Source organism: Ostrinia nubilalis, chromosome 3, assembly GCF_963855985.1.
Source record: "Ostrinia nubilalis chromosome 3, ilOstNubi1.1, whole genome shotgun sequence".
Lineage (NCBI taxonomy): Eukaryota > Metazoa > Arthropoda > Insecta > Lepidoptera > Crambidae > Ostrinia > Ostrinia nubilalis.
In genome coordinates this window covers 8,407,592-8,427,571 of record NC_087090.1, presented here as the reverse complement: position 1 = coordinate 8,427,571, position 19,980 = coordinate 8,407,592, and the positions used below count along the sequence as shown (strand labels likewise).

At 37.3% G+C, this 19,980-nt stretch overlaps 2 long non-coding RNA genes across 2 annotated transcripts; one reads left to right on the top strand and one right to left on the bottom strand.

The window, feature by feature from the left end:
* Nucleotides 1-1,071: 1,071 nt before the first annotated feature.
* LOC135087818 (uncharacterized) lies at nucleotides 1,072-2,017 on the bottom strand. Its single transcript, XR_010260920.1, has 3 exons — nucleotides 1,802-2,017; nucleotides 1,321-1,401; nucleotides 1,072-1,248 (listed from the first exon to the last, which is right to left on the bottom strand). It is a non-coding gene; the product is annotated as an uncharacterized LOC135087818 (long non-coding RNA).
* A 13,664-nt stretch (nucleotides 2,018-15,681) lies between these two features.
* LOC135088297 (uncharacterized) lies at nucleotides 15,682-16,411 on the top strand. The gene is made up of 2 exons (XR_010260998.1): nucleotides 15,682-15,798; nucleotides 15,877-16,411. It is a non-coding gene; the product is annotated as an uncharacterized LOC135088297 (long non-coding RNA).
* Nucleotides 16,412-19,980: the final 3,569 nt, after the last annotated feature.

The window sequence follows — 19,980 nt, the reverse complement described above, 5'->3', positions numbered from 1 at the left end:
AAGTCTCCCAAAATGACTAACTGCGCAGAAGGGTATCGGGCTAGTGCCTTATCAGCTGATTGGCTGAGGTAGTCGAACAGCCGGGTTGTCTCAAGGTCTCCGCTGTGCGAACGGTAAACACAGGCATAGAGTAATTTCTCCAGGCCCGTGTCGACTAAAGCCCAAATCACAGAGAATCCGGGAACCTCCAGGCATTTGAGACGTTTAATGCAAATGTCGTCACGAGCATAGACGCAAACTCCCGCCCGGGCTTGAAATTTATGTTCCAATGTGTACCCAGGGTAGAGCAAGTACGCCGCGTCAGCTGGACATTTGATCTGTGTCTCTGTGAGGAACAGCAGCTGCGGTTTTTCAGTCTCAAGGTGGTGGTGGACTGCAGAGAGATTGGAGTGCAGCCCTCGTATGTTGGTGAGGTGCACTTTGAGTGGGAGGACGTGCAACCGCTGTTTAACTTTTTTCCTTGTTCTGTGTACCATTTTATTATTTATTGAGAGTGAATAAGTGGAGGGAGTATGGCAGTTGAGCGAGGCGTTTTCATGTACGCCCGGAGAGGCAGACGGGGTTAGCAGACCGTTTAGAGCCTGACCTGGAGACCGCGGGGACGCCCGAACCCCCCCAGAGATGGCCACCTGGTCCTCCCGTCCGGTCGCCAACCGGCAAGGTGGAGCATCCTGGGATTTTTCGCTAGGTGGCGGGGCAGCCTTTCACGTGTGGCTGGCAAGCTACTTGGGCCCCCAACTTCCTGCGGTCAGCCAGCGGTGCACTGTGCTTCGGATCCCGCTAGCCTCCAGAATCAGGCGCCCGATGCGCCTACCCCGCTAAACTCAGAACGGCGATGTCACAATCCACGCAACTGCTCGGACCCATACTCCCGAAACGGCTTCCCCAGAACACGCTCCGGAACACGGTGTAATCCGTTTGGCGGTGCGGCTTAGTCTGGGGGGTGGTAACCAGCCTCGGCCGACGCCTACCACCGGAAATTGGCTACTCATTTGGCACCACCCAGGGGTCACTTGTGGGGTCTCAAGGGTAAACCCACGGAAGCGAGTAGCATTAACCCCCACAAATACATACATAATATGTATAGTGGGGCATGCCGTTTTTTTTAACAATCTCTTCTTTTTTGAAGGTTCAAAACAGGTACTTTCAAAATGAATTGAACAAATGGTACTATGTTTTGTCGGAAACCAGTCTTTCCGTCCCGTAGCCGCGATCCATTTTTCTTTTAATATTGCATCTTGTGGGAAACTAGGAAAAAAAAGAAATATAAATACTATAAATACACATTAATTACAATTACCTTAAAGGCCGGCAACGCACCTGTAACGCCCCTGGGTTTGCGGGTGTCTATGGGCGACGGTAATCACTTACCATCAGGTGATCCGTCTGCTCGTTTACCTCCTATCACATAAAAAAAAATAGAATATTTATTTATATAAGTATGAGAGTTTTTTTTTAAATAATGATTAGTATCATTCGTCTGTTCGATATCGATAAGAATCGATTATTGATTAAAGTAGTAGAACGAACAACACTAGTAGCAAAATTTGACAGACGAATGAGAAGTTGCGTGTACAACGAAGTCGAAGCGATGCGCGACAGTGGCGCTTGTTCGTTATACATCGCCTCTTAACACATAACGTCAGATCAAACGCTCAAAACAAACCCGGCAATGTATCGTAAAATTTTTTTGAATGGTAAGTTATAGGTTTTTAGGTACATTCTAGAAACCACAGCTTGGAATACTTAAAAAAATGTTTTAAAATGAATTAACACTTAATATAATATTAAAATAACTTACCCGTGATAGGAAATATGTCCTTGCCTTTGGGAGCTCGAAGTTTTTGGCTTATTGCAATTTATTATCACACATTGAGGCATTTTTCTAGTTTTCGCGGCCGGTCCGCATGCAACAACAGACGCGCGTGGACTGTAAGCAGCGGCAGCTCCTTCCGATGATTTATCGGGACCGGGACACGCGAAGTAGGTGCATTCGCGTTATCTAGGTATATCTATATCTGTGATCACCTTCAACACTGTTGTTGCTGGCAGTTTGGCCAGCAATCCTTTTTGATAATTGTTTATGGTTTTTTACTTTTTTTTAATATTGTTTTTTTAGGTTTTTTTTGAAGTTGGCTTTTGTACACTCTCGTGTTTTAATGTTTTGAGCAATATACCTACTGTTTTAGCCCCTTTTTTAGTGTTTCCTTGCTTCTAGCATACCTACGAGTATAATCCACCACCGGCAGGCCTATCCAACTAATACAGTCCACTCCATCGTTTTTAACAACTGTTTCGTTTTTACCGTTATCAGAGCAAGCTGAGTAGTTTGGAAGTTATGTCAGAATTAGTTACCTATGTCGCGGGTAGTTAGCGAACTCATTAGAGAGTCGTTGGCTCAACACAGCTCCGCACTCAGGCGCCGCGCACGCTGCAAACGTCCATTTGCTTCTTTATTGGAGAATCCCGTAGGTAATATAACTGTTGCTACTGTTATTTTAAAGCTTATGTAATGTTTGAGTTTGTTCGCAGCTAATGTCGCAATTGGTATATCGCGGGTATTTGACAAACACATTCGTCGGTTGAAACCACTTCGCATAGAGAAAAAAACGTCCATTTCCTTCTTTTGGAGGATATCGTAGGTAATATAATAACTGTTGCTACTATTATTTTAAAGCATGTAGAGCTAGTTCGCAGGTTTAATGTCAAAATTGGTTACCTACTTAACAATATCGATGGTATTTATCAAATTCGTTTAGATTCGTTAGTTCGAGTATAACACCATAGTAGTTAGCGAGTCAAAATTGGTTATCTTCCTAACTATATTGCAAACTCATTACATTCGTTAATTCGAATCAACATTATACTTCGCACCAAACCTTACAATTATATTACAGAACCTTAAACTCTACATTTTTGCTTATGATAGAGCAGTTTAAATGTTTAAGAAAATTATTACTATGCTATTACTTAATAATTAGTAATTCAAATCTGTTCCCATTATTAAATAAATATGTAAGTAGTAGGTACTTAATTAATATACAAAGATACAGTAACGTGTTTTAATAACTTTACCTATTCATTTGTCGAGCGTTTAGGAAACAAGCAATGTGAACCCCAAAAATAAATTAATTTCGGTATCACGCGATGAAACCGTCTGTTTAGTTTCGAAACGACTTCGTTTGCTTGATAAATACCCGCTCCTATTTGTGGTTTCAGTCGCTTTTGGTTATTTGATTGCGTTTCAATTTTTTGATGGTTATCGTAAATTACAGGACATAAACTTGCTGATATCAAAGGGGTTTGAGTTAATAATTTAAAATCCTATTTGTGATAATAAATACAGTTAACGTTTTATTTTCCGAATCGTGGTTTTGGATGTCTGTTGACGCCAACGCCCAACTCTACCGTTATTCGTCTAGTGCTTATTCTACTTAGATATGTTATTTTATTGGCTAGTAAATATAAATAATGTTAACAAGAAGCTAGTTATGAAAAATAGGGTCAATATTTGCGCTCCCCGTCGAGATAAGTGAAGGCGCGCGCCGGTAGTGGGCCCGGCGCTTGCATCGCTTCCTCTCGGCTGTCGCTACTTCCGCTTCCGGGCCGCCATGGCTGTATGCCATACCGTGACGCGGCTAACCCGCCCCTCGAGCGGTATTTTTGTAAGTGATCTTTGATCTGGCAATTTATTTGCTTGTCAATTTCAGGAAGAGGCCACGCGACTCGCTCCAGTGAGGATGGGTCGGCTCGATAAATCGTGAGTTAATGCCGATGATGCGAGCTGTAATAGCTGGATTAACATAAGTATTCTATTAGATGTCATAATGATAACCATAATAAATAAGGCGATCGTATGATTAAAGGAAGCAGGAGTCTACTTTTACCAGACGAATGATAGGTAGTTATATCACATTTCTGTGAAAACAAACAGTAGAATTTAAAACATTAAGTAGGTAGGTATGATGATGTTTTGAAAAGAGTTGTAGGAGTCCACACAGATTTTTTATCGGCCAACGAAAAGTACATATTGTGTACTCTGCGGAAATTAGGTAACAGAACCTTTCGAAATTCAATCAGGAAGTTATGATCGTTGCTAAATCGTTGTCCAATCACCATCAGCCATTAATCATCGTTTATATCTAGTGGGTTATATTTGATTGGTTCTAAAGCAGAAACGAAGGTAGCAGATTGATATTATTTATAGGTGTACACAAATCCGCTACAGAAAAATCAATAAGCCACAGAACAGCGAAACAGAGCCATTGATACATTAGAAGCAGTAGCGGAAATGACAGTATGGGAGATTATTCATTTGATGCATCGTGCAGATAAGGTGATTGGTGGCAGGCCGGCCAACTTATCCTACATCCATCTTAAACCATATTGTGTATTTAGAGAGCTGATTTTTGCTTAGCAAGGAGGGCTGTTGGTGATGTTGGTCGAGCGAAATTCGCGGCTGATCACACCGTGGGGCGTCCTGGCGAACATGTGGACAATCTTTCACGCTCATGTGTGCGCTCACCCTTTTATCTCGTGGGGTAGCTGTTAGGATTTTATGGACATGAATTTAATTAATAATTTTTATGATGAAAAAGTTTAAATTATGAAAGTGGTAATAAATAGTTAAAAATTTTTAGACGAATCTTTTCATTTCCTGTGCGTTGAATTATTTTTCTATCTTTTATGTAATTACTCACGTGATAAGTATTGTATTTGCCTTATAAAGAACTCTTCAATTGTATGCTTAAGCGCATGATTGCAACCATTAAAAAAATGAATTTAAAAAGTCACTATATCTCAAAATAAAATCAGTGATTTATAAAGTCTTGTGTTCATTTAGCTCAAATACCCTTAAGTGATGTTTTGGCACATAAAAAGATTCATCGACTGATGGTTTATTACTAGCCAAAGGAAACGATGATTTTTCAGCTAGATAAACATTTTAAATCGTACCGTTTTTAAACCAAATAATTCCAGTGTTAACGCTATATTAATCATTTATCCCTCACAGTTCGATCCCGTTTGATCAGATACCGTCTACACTAAGCCGACCCCCTGATTAGAGTCCAGGGGCGGCGAGGAAGAGACCGTGAAATTGTCTGCTCACTTCTGTAAATATAATTTCCGCGACAAAAGGACTATGAATGATACGAGCGAGGTGCTTGTTTCGAGAATTTTGATAACCCTCGGTGTTGGGTAACAAGTTGACAAACATGATGCTGGTATGATTTAATACTTCAAACAGCGAAATATGCCTTGATGGCGTATGGGTGAAGTTAAATTCAATAATTGTGTGTTCTGTTTTCTGTCTAGGTACATCATGGGCCATGGGCCAATGTGTAGGCACAAAATTTGTGGTCCTGATGAACTAAGAAAAGTAAAGAATACAAAAATTTGTCAAGTGGTTGAACTTCTTCTTCAAAGTATCAAAATACAAATCTATTAATTTGGTAAGGCCTAAAATAGATATGTAAGATATTTTGGCAGTAATTTACTAAGTTCACATTACTTAGTAGTAATTTGGTTCAATAAAATTACGCAACAGAACGTCCGGATTCGTGCCAAAACTTGCGCCTTACTTGATTAATAGCGGCTCAGCCCGAGACGCCTCGAAAAGTCGCTTTATGGCGCTTATTGAATTAATGCATCGCTCCACACTAATGGAATCACAGAACAAATAAAATTAAAATGTAAATAGTGGAACGGTGAATGCTAATAATAAATTTCTCCATTTTAATAACTGTAACTGCGAGGGGAGCGCGCTGTTAAGTCAATATAACACTTCCATTACTCCAAATTAAATTCCTTGGGGAGATGAAGTTTTTATTCAGACAAAGGCCCGGAAGAACTGCCCATGCTGAGGTACTCGCTACTTTACACGTTGTGTTGCACTTCATAAGTGTTACACTTTGATTAAGTTTTTTATTTTACCTCTGGACTATAAAAGGAAAGCTCTTTAATTTCACTTCCTACAATGTACATTTCAAAGTAGGAGTAAGTAGGTACTCGTATAATTAAATTGCTGTAAATACAAGTTTTATAAAATGGAAGATAAATTGCAAATGTTAAAGAAAATGAAGGTCATGAAATTGATTTTACAAAACTGGGCTTGCACATTTGTAATGTATGCATGTAAGTTCGTTAGTTAACAGCGGACTGAAAATGCTGGTATTGTGTAAAATTTAACACCTTTTAACAATTTTAGTTAGCACTGACATGAGGTCCATAAAATATATTCTCATTTTACATTCAATCACCACGCTCAGTTAATCTAAAATGTCATTTGAGACAGGACGAGCCATTTCGATTAAGCAGACAACAAGCCGACAAATCGTTCTAAACAAAAGCGCACTTGCGTGAAATTTTCGATGGTGTGCAAGTGTTCAACGCGGGTGTGATGTGTATTAATATTTCACTGGATTAATCATTATAATCCTTCTGGCAAACAAGTCGCCCTGGGGACGCGAACAATATAATGAAGTTGTCATTTTTTAGCCGGCACGGGGGAGGCTGGAGGAAATCCAAATTGAATCATGCGGCGAGGGAATTGTGCTATTATGTTATTAAACAGGCGAGGGCAGGACCCCGAGAGCTATTTTTTGCGAGGGCGTCGCGGAGACAGTTAACAGTTTTCACAATAGAATTATGATATAATTTGACACAACAATGCTGCCCGGCTCAGATGCACCGAGCAAATCTGATTATGTTTACTTTTTAGTCGGCGCGTTCCGTCTTTTGAAAGGCTTTGTTAACTCGAGTTGTACTTTTCACATAAAGGTAGGTACTTACTTTGTTCTGAAGTTTTCCTTTTCAGGCACAATGATACGGATTTTATTTTTTTCACTACATAAAATAAAGCTTTTTGCTAGCTTTCAAGTGATCCACTCTACCAAACCCACGCACCAACTTTACTTCATGAAATAACTGAAATTCATGTAGAATTAGTAAATTCTACTGTAATATATTAACTAAGTAACACGTCTCTTTCCACTGTCTACTTATATGCTTATATGACACTCAAAAGAGCTAAGAGCGAAATGAAAGCTTTTATCCATATGTCGGAGTGAGTACTTACAGCGGCTTATTGTCACCCCCGCTAGAGAATTTGATAAAGCGTGTGCGAATATTAACAAAAGGAATATCTTGTTAAATTGATATTGCAGTTTGCTACAAGAGAATTTGAACCTAAATGACACAGCTTGGTATGCAGCGATAGATATTATTGACTGCGCGTGCTCTCGCAGATACGCCGTTTGCACGAAAAGTGCGTGAAATTGTCTCCGCTCGAGAATGTATAATTCAAAGGGGAAGATTAAAATATTATCCATGTTAAGTAAATATTCAAATGAATATTTTCCGTGTTAGACAACAATGGCGTTCGGAGGGGAAGGTGGCGTAATTTGATAGATACCTATCTACAAAACGGTCGCCTCGTTAAGGGACCTCCCTGTTATTATAAATTATAAGCGCGATTTGGGAATTCGCTAGAATTAAACGGTTCAGATAACTGGGCGGAGGTGCCCATGTACTTAATTACATTTTGTTTAGATTTACTTCGGGCTCATAGTATCTTAATAGGAATTTTGATTAAGGTTTATTTACTTAGTTTAAATACAAAGTAGATAACAATTTGAATACATAAGTAGTAGAAGTAGGTACAAATAAAAAATCTCACATACGCATCGATAGCCATGGCAATAATGCCAAATCTGTATTTTTGCACTTACCATTGGACTATGTGAACAATATTGACCCAATTACTACAATTTAGTTAATGAGATGAGATCCCATTGACGATGTTAAGAAATAATATAGAGTAGTTGTTAGATGAACTGTGACGGATTAGCATAGTTTGAAACGAATTATTATTGACCTTTAATACTGTTCAGATGATATCAAGCTTTTAATACGAGTAAACTTGTAACAAAACGAAACATCGCTCGATAAGTAGAGTACATGTTAAAAATTATTTTCCTGTTTACTTTGGACTATTCTCAGCTAATATTATCGCTTGTAAAACATTTGAACATCTACACAACACTAGATTGCGCATGAGCATACGATGTGGCGAAAACTTACGTCACTGTTACACATTTTATTGCTTTATATTGTCAAATCTTTAACCAGTATAGAGACAATCTCAATCGACGGGTGCTGGAACATTGTCGCAGCACTTGCCATACAGACTGCTCCCCGCCAGTCCTCCGGGACCACCTATTGTTATAATAAAATGCCATCTCACTGTATGAGCGTACACACACAGGAGGAAGTGTTCTTAGTTTTTGTTTACTTAATCAACGTAAGATGAAAGAAGAAGAGAGTGCTGGTAATGTAATGTTATTATGAATCATCTCTTTAATTTTTAGAAATATAGAGTATGAGTAGGTAGAGTTTCAAATCTTTCGATTAGCAGCTATCAAAAACTATAAAAAATAAACTTACATTTTACAAATTAAATGAAATGTGTTTTTCCAATGCTACTCGTCTTGAAATTAATTTGAACTGGTGTCATCGTCTCTATTGTTATATCGACGATGTTATTTCAAGTGCCATCGCCAACGCGCGAACACCGCCTGCAGGCGTACGCTGTGAGGGTGTAACATGTTTATATGTTTATTTTAATACGCGTGTCGCGCGTATAATACGGAATTTATTACGGCACGACCCTCAGCCGGATTAATGCGATACGGAAGATTTGAATTCAGAGCATTAACTTGGATTGGTACGTTTTCGTAGGGGAGACTGTTTCCAGTGGGTGTACAGCAGCAGCTAACTTGTCACACTGATTAATGTTTCATAATTAGCTCAGTGATTGTGCTATTTGTACTGTCTTTGCACATTATTGGGCCATCGGAAAGCTTTGGATCATGTCTTGTAAATTGTAATGAAATTTTGGGACAATACTATTTATTTACTTTAGCACAAATACTTATGGGTCATAATATTTTAAACTATTATGTTGCATTTTTTACTATAAAATTATCACTTCACGTTGTATTAAATAGATATTGTTGCAATAAATCCCGTGAAGTGATAACTTATGGGTCAGTTTCTTTTGCTGGCAACACAGCAAGTTAAAACGTTTGTGATAATAGATACAGTTACTACGACGCGAACACCTTGAGTATTCTTATTCAGTGGGTAAAATTTTTCAGTTACCTTCTCTATGTTGTGTAAGAACTGTGTGTAAACTTTTACTTTACGAAATGGTATGTACGAGTATTATACCTTATATTGGGCATGAATTTGTGGGGTAATATTTGAGATTTGGACTGTTAGTAAATTGTGCAATATAAATATTATTTTAATAAAAAAATGTTGGATCTTGCGTCCTATGATTGGATTATAAGTGCTATAGGTCTTAAAAGATGTCTGTGGCGAGACCAAAAATGATTTCATAATAGGTAATATTTAAATTTTAAACATTCTAGAGTAAGATCTAAAACACCGATTTATCTGTTAAGAGCATTTTCAGGGGTAGATATTTGGTTTCTCTCATCCCAGATCTTATTTTAAGGATCAGCCGGCGCGGATGCACAATGATTTACGACCACTAATAACGGGAAAAACTGGCTATAAGCTATTTTCATTCGTACACAAATCGGTGAACAGAAAACCGTAAAACACCGCACACAAAGAATCTTTATGTAAACATAACAAACATAAAATAACGGTTATATCTGTTGTTTTAAGTCATTTCGAAAGTCATTCATTACGAAGCATTGTTGACTAGCGTGGATGTTGTATTGAAGCCGGTTGTATTAATTCACTTAGCTGTTACTGATGTGTGTATTTTTGATTTTGGCCGAGACTAAAAAAGACCTGAGGCCAAGACAAAACTATTATAAGATACAAAGATAAAAAATTGAGTTTTCTAAGTACACACGAATTTTCTTTTCATAGGGGTCACTTAAAAATTAGGGATTGATGGTGAAAACGGGTATAAGCCACACAAATAAATGCCTAATATCACCATTTTACAAATAATCGAATTAACTATTTCTAACATTCAAAATGAAAAGGCAATATTTTTAACATTCAAAATGACACAGACAAGTTATTCACTTACTAAAAATAATGAACTCTAGGAAGTCATAGAGAGAAAACGAGTAGACGAAGAATACATTTATTTTTCAAAACACATGATGGTTCACAGTTAAATCAGCACCAAACTATCGGCCATATTAATCTTTTCGGGAAAGAATTAGTGATAAAATATACAAATTCAAAGCTATAATCATTATTTATTTAATACATTTCGTATCAATTGTACCTACTGTTAACATTAATCTTGTCCTTCGCATGTTCCCGAAAAAACATCCTGTTTTCAATTTCAATAAAAGAAACAATTAAAGGACAGTCGCTGACTTTGTTTGGACGAACAAAATTTAATTAACATTGGCTTATTTCCCCGCTTGATCCGAGAGACAAATAGTCTAAGTAAAATTTATGTATCGGAATCAAATTCAATTTCGTCTTTGCATTTTTTACTCGATTTTTAAGACCGTTTTGTCTTAACTCTTGAGACGAAAGAAAGGAGTGGACATTCCTGACGTTTTGCAATAATAAACTTTATATTCATGTCTTCATGACTACGAGCGAACTTCGCTATTTTGAATGACTGGGAACAAAATTGATTAGAATAATTTTAATAATTTTACAGCTTCATAAAATAACCGACTAATGTCACTATTTCCTTAATCCATTACCTTTTTTTTCAACAGAAACACGATTTTTTCTATTCAATTAAATAGTTACGGGAATATAAAATACTCATAACTGTACATATATGAGGCATCATCGTAATATGAAGCAATAAGTTCAGTCGTCATTATCAATGTTACTTTTGAAATTACTTATTCATTGTCGTTATAACACCCTTCAGTATGTAGACATCAATTTCGAACCTAATAGTGCATCATACTGACGTTTATATGCGACAAATCCTTCCAACCCCATATATACTTCCACAGCATTCGATCTTGGGAAATTTGTTTTCTCACAGGATTTTTCTAATCTTACCCAACATCGTTTATATTGATTATAGCGCTTCTCCCGCCTAATTTATATTCAGCTTGTGTTTTTTCATCACGCCCTGTGCTTAATATCGCAATTTGTACCGTAGTTGGCGTAAGACGAGGGGACCAGTCACCTTTACTCTCGGACGCTTCGTCTTTCTCTTTCCAATGCCTATTTTATTGTTCGCTTACACATAAACCATCGGAGTTTACGACCGTTTTTATATTTACAAATCAGTCAAGGATAGTAATAAACCAATTATTAAATTCGATGGTATTCGAGAATATGATTATGAATCAGCGGTCGTCTCTGATTTATGGGAGTGGTGACATTCGATGACAAAATTATGTCTCCGTCATAATGTTTATCGTATTGGATGCCGGCGATGATAATGATCGGTTTTTTCTCGGGGACTCTGCGCTGGCGCCGCGGCTCCTGCCCTGCGCGCTGTGGCGGATGAAACGCATTCCCTGTACGTTGATGTGGGAAGGTACTTCAATTTTACACATCGTAATTTCAAATTGTAAGTAGGGGAGACCTAGGAGAGTTGTGACAGAGGTGAGTTGTGACAAGGACGATTTCTCCTTACTTAATATAGTTAGGAAGCTGGTAAAAACGCTTGTTTGTCGCTTTTAAGATGCTCTTCTTGACAAAGTACCTGCGGGCGGCGCACGAGACACGGTTACGTAAATATGACGTCTGTGTACAAAAAAATGCGAAAAGTAAGCTTTTCTTCAAAATGTTATTTCAATTTATATCATGTTTTAGTATATGTGCACTGTTGTGTTATTTTTTCTCAAGTTGCATGGTTATTCAGGTCTCATAATGTAGCACTGATCATTTGTGTGCGCATCTTGTTTAGAAAATAAAAATTATTATTCGAACCAAGTCGTCATTTTAAACACCTAGGAGAGTTGTGACAGCCTGTCACAACTCTCCTAGCTTACTTAATTTTTCTGATGGGCCATTTCCACGATGTTTTTAGATGTTTTTTTGTATGTTAGTAGGTTCATAATAATTGCATGCTGCTACTTTTTTGATTCAGAATGCCTAATAACTATACATGAAAGCCATATAGAGGAACTGCTTGCTAGAGTCGAAATCTAGGACCTGGCTTATGAAGTGATTAGGTTAAAGGGTTAAAGTTTAAGATAATATCTTATGCTCTTACAATATAAACTTGTCAAGATATACGACATATTAGTAAGTAAACCCAGAAGGCCAAGGTCCGTCTAAAAAATAAAATAGTCGCTGTGGTATAATCCATATATCACCGCGACTATTTTATTTTTTACAGAAGAGGAAGAAAATATTATATTAAGTGACTATATTAGCTAAAAATATTATAAAAAACTCCAGTGTCGTGGGAGAAAAATGAAAGCTGGAGAAATGTACCTCAATCTGTGTAACGACATCCTATAACTATTTGTTTTAATTGGTACTAAAGGATGATTAAAGTACTTTTTTGCTAAAAAATCATATTTGATTGAGTATTATGGTATTTTTATTATATCTAATAGATGAAATACAATGCTGTCACAACTCACCTCGGTACCTGTCACAACTTACCTCGGTGCTAGGAGAGTTGTGACAGAGGGAGTGGTCTAAGATTTTGGTGATTTTCTTAGAAACCCTAATACTTTAGTTAACTTTGGTGATTGTTTTGAAAACAGAAGGAACGGCGCTACATTAATTTGTACGATTCATAGCTGTGGAATGTTTTTTGAGCGAGATATGGCCCCAAAAGTAAAAATTGTCACAACTCTCCTAGGTCTCCCCTACAGATGGTTGCATAAAACTAATGTACCTACCTATGTAAAAAAAATTATAGTTTGGAATCATGATGCAGTCCACGAAAAGAATAAAAAGTTTGGAATCACCCTGAAGTAGGTATTGGTAGAGCAAGCTTAGAGGTGTATAAGTAGCCTGAAAAGGCTGTATAATAGAATTCAATTGAATTGAAGCATACTTATTTAATATCGCATTTGTACTACAATATTGCTATGTGAAATGCTGCATTAAAATCACTTGGAAAACGGTCTCAAATATTTTCGTCACCAAATTTAAAATTTAGTTCTCAAGCTCAATTCCCTTTTATACATTCCCTAGTCAGATTTGCAGGCTGAAAAACAATGGCGCCGCCGATCAATTAGTTCCAAGTAATAAACAAAACAAATATGTCCGTTATGAAAGGAATCCGACTGCCAAATTTCTTCTGCTACATCAATCAAAATCATACTGATAATGAAATCATCATTTGGGTGGCCATAGAGTTGGTTCGGAGAATTTTGTCTCCGCCTTCGACTTTGATGTGCGCCAATGTCATTATCACATTCCTGATTTATTAATTAGCTGTTAGAAGCTCGACTTGCCAGACTCTCGTGTATACAAAGATATAGATTATAGACCGTATGTATTTTACCTGATATACAAAAGATAGTGTAACGCCTTATATTAGGGCAGTATTTCGATATTGTTTTGTTCTTTCTAGAGTTTCGTGTAAAATAATAAATAGGTAGGTACATTACTCTCCTCACAGATATAGATATACCTAGATAACGCGAATGCACCTACTTCGCGTGTCCCGGTCCCGATAAATCATCGGAAGGAGCTGCCGCTGCTTACAGTCCACGCGCGTCTGTTGTTGCATGCGGACCGGCCGCGAAAACTAGAAAAATGCCTCAATGTGTGATAATAAATTGCAATTAGCCAAAAACTTCGAGCTCCCAAAGGCAAGGACATATTTCCTATCACGGGTAAGTTATTTTAATATTATATTAAGTGTTAATTCATTTTAAAACATTTTTTTAAGTATTCCAAGCTGTGGTTTCTAGAATGTACCTAAAAACCTATAACTTACCATTCAAAAAAATTTTACGATACATTGCCGGGTTTGTTTTGAGCGTTTGATCTGACGTTATGTGTTAAGAGGCGATGTATAACGAACAAGCGCCACTGTCGCGCATCGCTTCGACTTCGTTGTACACGCAACTTCTCATTCGTCTGTCAAATTTTGCTACTAGTGTTGTTCGTTCTACTACTTTAATCAATAATCGATTCTTATCGATATCGAACAGACGAATGATACTAATCATTATTTAAAAAAAAACTCTCATACTTATATAAATAAATATTCTATTTTTTTTTATGTGATAGGAGGTAAACGAGCAGACGGATCACCTGATGGTAAGTGATTACCGTCGCCCATAGACACCCGCAAACCCAGGGGCGTTACAGGTGCGTTGCCGGCCTTTAAGGTAATTGTAATTAATGTGTATTTATAGTATTTATATTTCTTTTTTTTCCTAGTTTCCCACAAGATGCAATATTAAAAGAAAAATGGATCGCGGCTACGGGACGGAAAGACTGGTTTCCGACAAAACATAGTACCATTTGTTCAATTCATTTTGAAAGTACCTGTTTTGAACCTTCAAAAAAGAAGAGATTGTTAAAAAAAACGGCATGCCCCACTATACATATTATGTATGTATTTTCATGTAAAAGTACTAATAAAGTAAAGTACATAATAATGTGTGTACAAACTTATAAGAAATAATGATCTGCTGATGATGTTGTAGATTGTAGAGAAATGAATACAAGTAGTGTACGTGATTTTGATGATTTTTATAAAACATTGCCACAAATCAGAATTTTGTGACCAAATAATCACAATATATATTGCTGGATATGTTATAAGAGCAATACAAAATATCTACGAGGCACCGTTGTCGAGATATTGATATTTTATAAAAACTTAAAATGTATGTTATTCACTATTTAAAGTAAATATAACATATTATTTTAAGTTTTTATTAATACGGGATCGTGTCTAAAATTAGCCTTTTGTAGTTATTTAATTGTGTTTTTTAAAAGAAAACTACATGTGACTTTGTCTCAAAATAAACTTAAACAGGATGAAATTAATGAATCAAAAAAATTAATTATGTGTGACAACACTGGCGGCTCGAAAAATGCCCGCGCAGCAACGATGTATTATAATAAGCAATCTGTTTTAGAATTATACATTTTTATTTAAAATTCAATGAAAATATTATCTATTTAAACATTTCGTTTAATATCATTCGTCTGTATATCTCATTCGTCTGTGTATCTCATTCGTCTGTGTATCTCATTCGTCTGTCAGATAATCGATGCCATTTCTGTGATCGTAGCGGTGCGTTGGGGCAACGGCGGCATCGGCATCTTTGAATCGATTACGATTTCCCGTCACTAAATGTTGGCTGTGACGTCACAGTAGGTATTAAAAAGTCGGCACGCTTGGTTTTAATACAGATCGTGTTACTTGCGTTATCTATGTATATCTATATCTATATCTGTGACTCTCCTTATCCGGGTAAAAACTCGACGTGTCTTAGATTTCCCGACTTGTCAAATAAAATAAACTTTTGACAGGTCTTTACGTCCACAATCCACATATTACGATGTTTTTACTTTATTTGACCAAATTAGCCTTAACTTGCATTTAAAAATATGAACTTTGTGTAATCGAACATAATTTATGCATATTTTCCACACCTTATATTTGCTTTATCAGTAAATAAAATTGTAATTATTTTTTTATGTTCTGGAATATACTTAAGTGGTTTAATGCGAAGTACATTTTAATTAATAGGATTAATACGATTCTTTTATTGCGTCCATAATGTATGTACAGTATGTACTTAAGAATTTAAAGCGTTTATATGACTTTGTTTATGATGGATACCAAAGTGTTTGCAATATTTTTATTTTGTGCATGTATTAACTCTTTCGATGGTCATTATTAATTTGGGCTAAGAGATTGTAGTCCTAATGATTTTATTTAACAAAATAACGAGTGAAGTTTTATTTCAGATACACTGGATGACTTCCGAAAGCATTATGGATTGAGTTATTATTCGCGCTGCAAGGTTTACGAAAAGGTTTTCAAATGTCTGACGGCTTGCAAAAGTATGGGATTCAAGATATTTCGCATGGATCACAATTGTACGTGTACATGTCACGATATGAAGTCGGCCACCGTCGGATTGCCGTATCTCAAGTGGAAGACAACACGTGTCACCAGAAAAATACCAAGAACATTCCGTCCGTCTCTATGGCACGTTGTAGGCACGAAATCACCAGCAGTTGAAATTGAAAATGTTACTGAAAGCATTGACTCGAATGTAACAAACTTCAATGATACAGACACTACTATTGATATGCTTTCTTCTAACATCACCACCGATGATAGTACTACTGATAGTACTCCTGACAGCAGTACTACTGATGACAGTTCTTCTTCTGCAGCTCCTGCTACCTAGTCAGTAGGACCTTAAAGTTTATATGTACAAAAGATGTCCTTAAACATCAATATTAACATAATTATTACATCATTTGGTATTGTAAAGCATTATTTTATTTATACATATCTGCATGTGAATATTCTTCGTTAGGTGGACAATTAGGTACTGTTTTTACACATTCAACAACTGATTATGTATAAAGGCTTGGGCAGACCAAACGCGGGGCAGTAGCAGCGCAATTTGAACGCGGGCCCGCGCAAGTTGTAATACAAGAAACTGAAGTGTGTCACAGCAAATTTGAACGCGGGCCCGCACTCCTACCACGCCACACTGCAACTGCCGAACGATAAACTTGGCGGCGCGGGTGCGAGACAGACATATTTAAATTTTCGACAACCGCAACAAGCCCGCGTTGCAACTGCTTTATAACTGTGCTGCTTTTAGTGTGCCGCACTGCAACTGACCCGCACTGCTTCTGCCCGCGTTTGGTCTGTGGAAGCCTTAAAAGTATAAAGTACTAATATTATTCACATTAAACTTGATAATTATGAATGATCAAGTTGGTTATATTGATTTTTTTGTTTTTAATTGTTTCACTTTCTACCAAATGTAGAAGGCAGTAAAAAAAACATATCTAGCTAGAGGCATTGAAGAGGAAGTCCACTTATGAAAGTAGCATTGCATAAGCCAGCTATGCTTTTGTTAGATTTTTGCAGATGAGTAATATTATGTATTCACGGTTTATTAAATCACCAGTTTAATCAAGATTTGTGAAATATTAATTTCATTATTAGAAAATTAGTAGGTACTTGTACTTGGAACTTTTAATCAGTTAATATGGAAAAAGAAAAACGAATATCATAACATCTATAAGAATCCACCAATTGAAGAAATAGCGGTTGTAGTAAACCCGCCGACATGAGTCGTCGCATTTTGAAATGTCGTCAAAAGTCATAGAAAGTAGGCATCAGTCGTCGACATGATTCTTTTGAATTGGACACCAACTCTCCGGGCTGTCGATGGGCCTGGTGTGTAGTGTTACATTGAAATATTACTCAGATAGGTTTAATTAAATAATTTTTTCCAAGGAAAGTGAATAATGTTGGTTATAAAAAATAATTAACAATTTAATGACCATTTGAAAATAAAATTTGTAATAAAAGACGAATTGGATTTTTGTTGTTGCAATATAGTATTATTTATCGATCGTATAAAGTGAAAGAAAAATGTTTTATATTATTCATCAACTATTTTTAACATTTATTTCTATCATTGTAATGACCAATTCCATGACAATACGAAAATCTGTATCAGGTAAGATAAAAAATAATATTGACAATTCTGTAATACCAATTATGATAGATACCCAAATATTTATTCAGCCCCTAAAAACAGCAAATTTACATTTTTATTTAACAAGTTTTAGAATAGAATAGAATAGGATAGAATACCTTTATTCAGCATTTAACATTTAGGTGCATACATACAGAGCTTAACATTTTTTTACATTGCATGTTAAATAATGTTGAAAATATTTTGCAGATCATGGTAAGAAAATTTTACGCTACGGGTATCATAGAACTCAAGAATGTAATAATTTCGATCTAGCATTTATATGCGTTCAAAAGTGTTTGGATCATAATTTTGATGTCGCTCATTCGGACAAAAACTGTATGTGCACGTGTTATAACAACAAGGATAAAGCTAAGTATAAGAACGACCAATATGGACCCAGGGTTACGAAATGGCGTTATGGAGCACCTACAACTAAGCACCCTTCTTGGATATTGCCACTTCTGCCAAATAAACAAGCGTTACATGAATTAGAAGTTGAACATCATAGCGGAGAGGTTGAAGTTCATGATGGTCATGAACCAGATCAAGAGGAACATGATACTCAAATTGACGGGGCCGCAGCGGACGGGGCAGCAGCGGACGGAACTGCAGCGGACGGGGCAGTAGCAGACGGGGCAGGAGCGGACGGGGCAGGAGCGGACGGGGCAGGAAAGGACGGGGCAGGAGCGGACGGGGCTGCAGTGGATGGGGCTACAGCGGACGGGGCAGGAGTGGACGGGGCAGGAGCGGACGGGGCAGGTGCGGACGGGGCAGGAGCGGACGGGCCTGGAGCGGACGGGGCTGGAGCGGACGGGGCAGCAGCGGACGGAGCAGGAGCGGACGGGGCAGGAGCGGACGGGGCAGGAGCGGACGGGGCAGGTGCGGACGGGGCAGGAGCGGACGGGGCTGGAGCGGACGGGGCTGGAGCGGACGGGGCTGGAGCGGACGGGGCTGGAGCGGATGGGGCAGCAGCGGACGGGGCAGGAGCGGACGGGGCTGCAGCGGACGGGGCAGGAGCGGATGGGGCCGCTGCAGAGTAGCAGCAACAGCAGCTTTAGTACTTTGCAGCGATAGTTAATTTAAGTAATATCAATAGAAATGACTTGTATTACAGATTGAATGACATTAAAGTGGTTTATTTAAAAACATTTAAACATAATATATGTGTATGGGTTGTTATTTATTATCGTAGTGAAATTTAGTATGTAATTTTTACTTCAGTATCCTTGGTTTTATTATCTCACTAGATCTAATTTATTATTCTTGACAAAATAAAATAGAGAAACACGGGTCTCTTGTTGAAATGGAACGCGAAACTTTAAAATTGTATAATAATTATTGCAATTCAAACAGAAACTCTTCTACACGAACAAAACGACCGTGTAGTAATAAACTGCAATAAGTACTTTCTCAACGCTAAATCACCTTATTCGCGCTGTGGGCTGAATATTTACGAAGACTAACTGAAATAATTATCGATATATTTTGCGTAACGGCCACATTAGGGAAATAACTTCCTCTTCTCATATAATATTGATACTGATACATGTATGTTGCCAGTATTAATCGATCTAGGGTATCAGCTGGGCAATAAAGTATTATAATAAAATAATTCGAATTCATGACATGCAAAGATCATCAGAAATTTGTTCGTCGACATCAAATAATGGTTTTTGAAAGAGACCTCTGGACGGATGATCGTATGGCATTGAGTGCAGGTTCGAAGCACGTCTTGAACTCACCACGTGGCATTGGTAATATGAACTTAGATTTAATAAAAATGCGAAGACCTATGGCAGCTTTCTTGCTAGAAGTAATTTGTTAATCAGACTGAAAGAAGATGATCTTTATTTTATGTTTGGTAGCTTATTCGCATCGTTCGCGAACGTCAGCAGTGTTTGAAGCGGTGACCGACGCGAGCGGCCCCCGGGGAACACCTGTCGATATTCATATTCCAGCTGAGGGCTCGTGATCGAACATTTAGTTTGATGCTAATACTTCCCTAAAGTGTACTGCACATTTGTATGGCAGTGAAAATACGAAAAGCCTGGTTTAGGTAGGTAGGGTCTCGATTTATAAAATTAACACAAACGTAAGCAAGAATATATGTATTTTATGTACTAAATCAAAGTATATAACCGGTTAGCAAATAATTGTTTTTTTATACATATCAGAAATAAATTTTCCACAAAAAAAAGAAATTATATTCTAATGATCTTAGCGACTACTCACTGTTCGTTTCTTTTATTCATGTTAGGTATTTAAATTTAACTTGTAATTAATGTTCTTGCAATTTAATTTAAAGAAAGAATACACTTTTTAAGCCTGAACACTGATA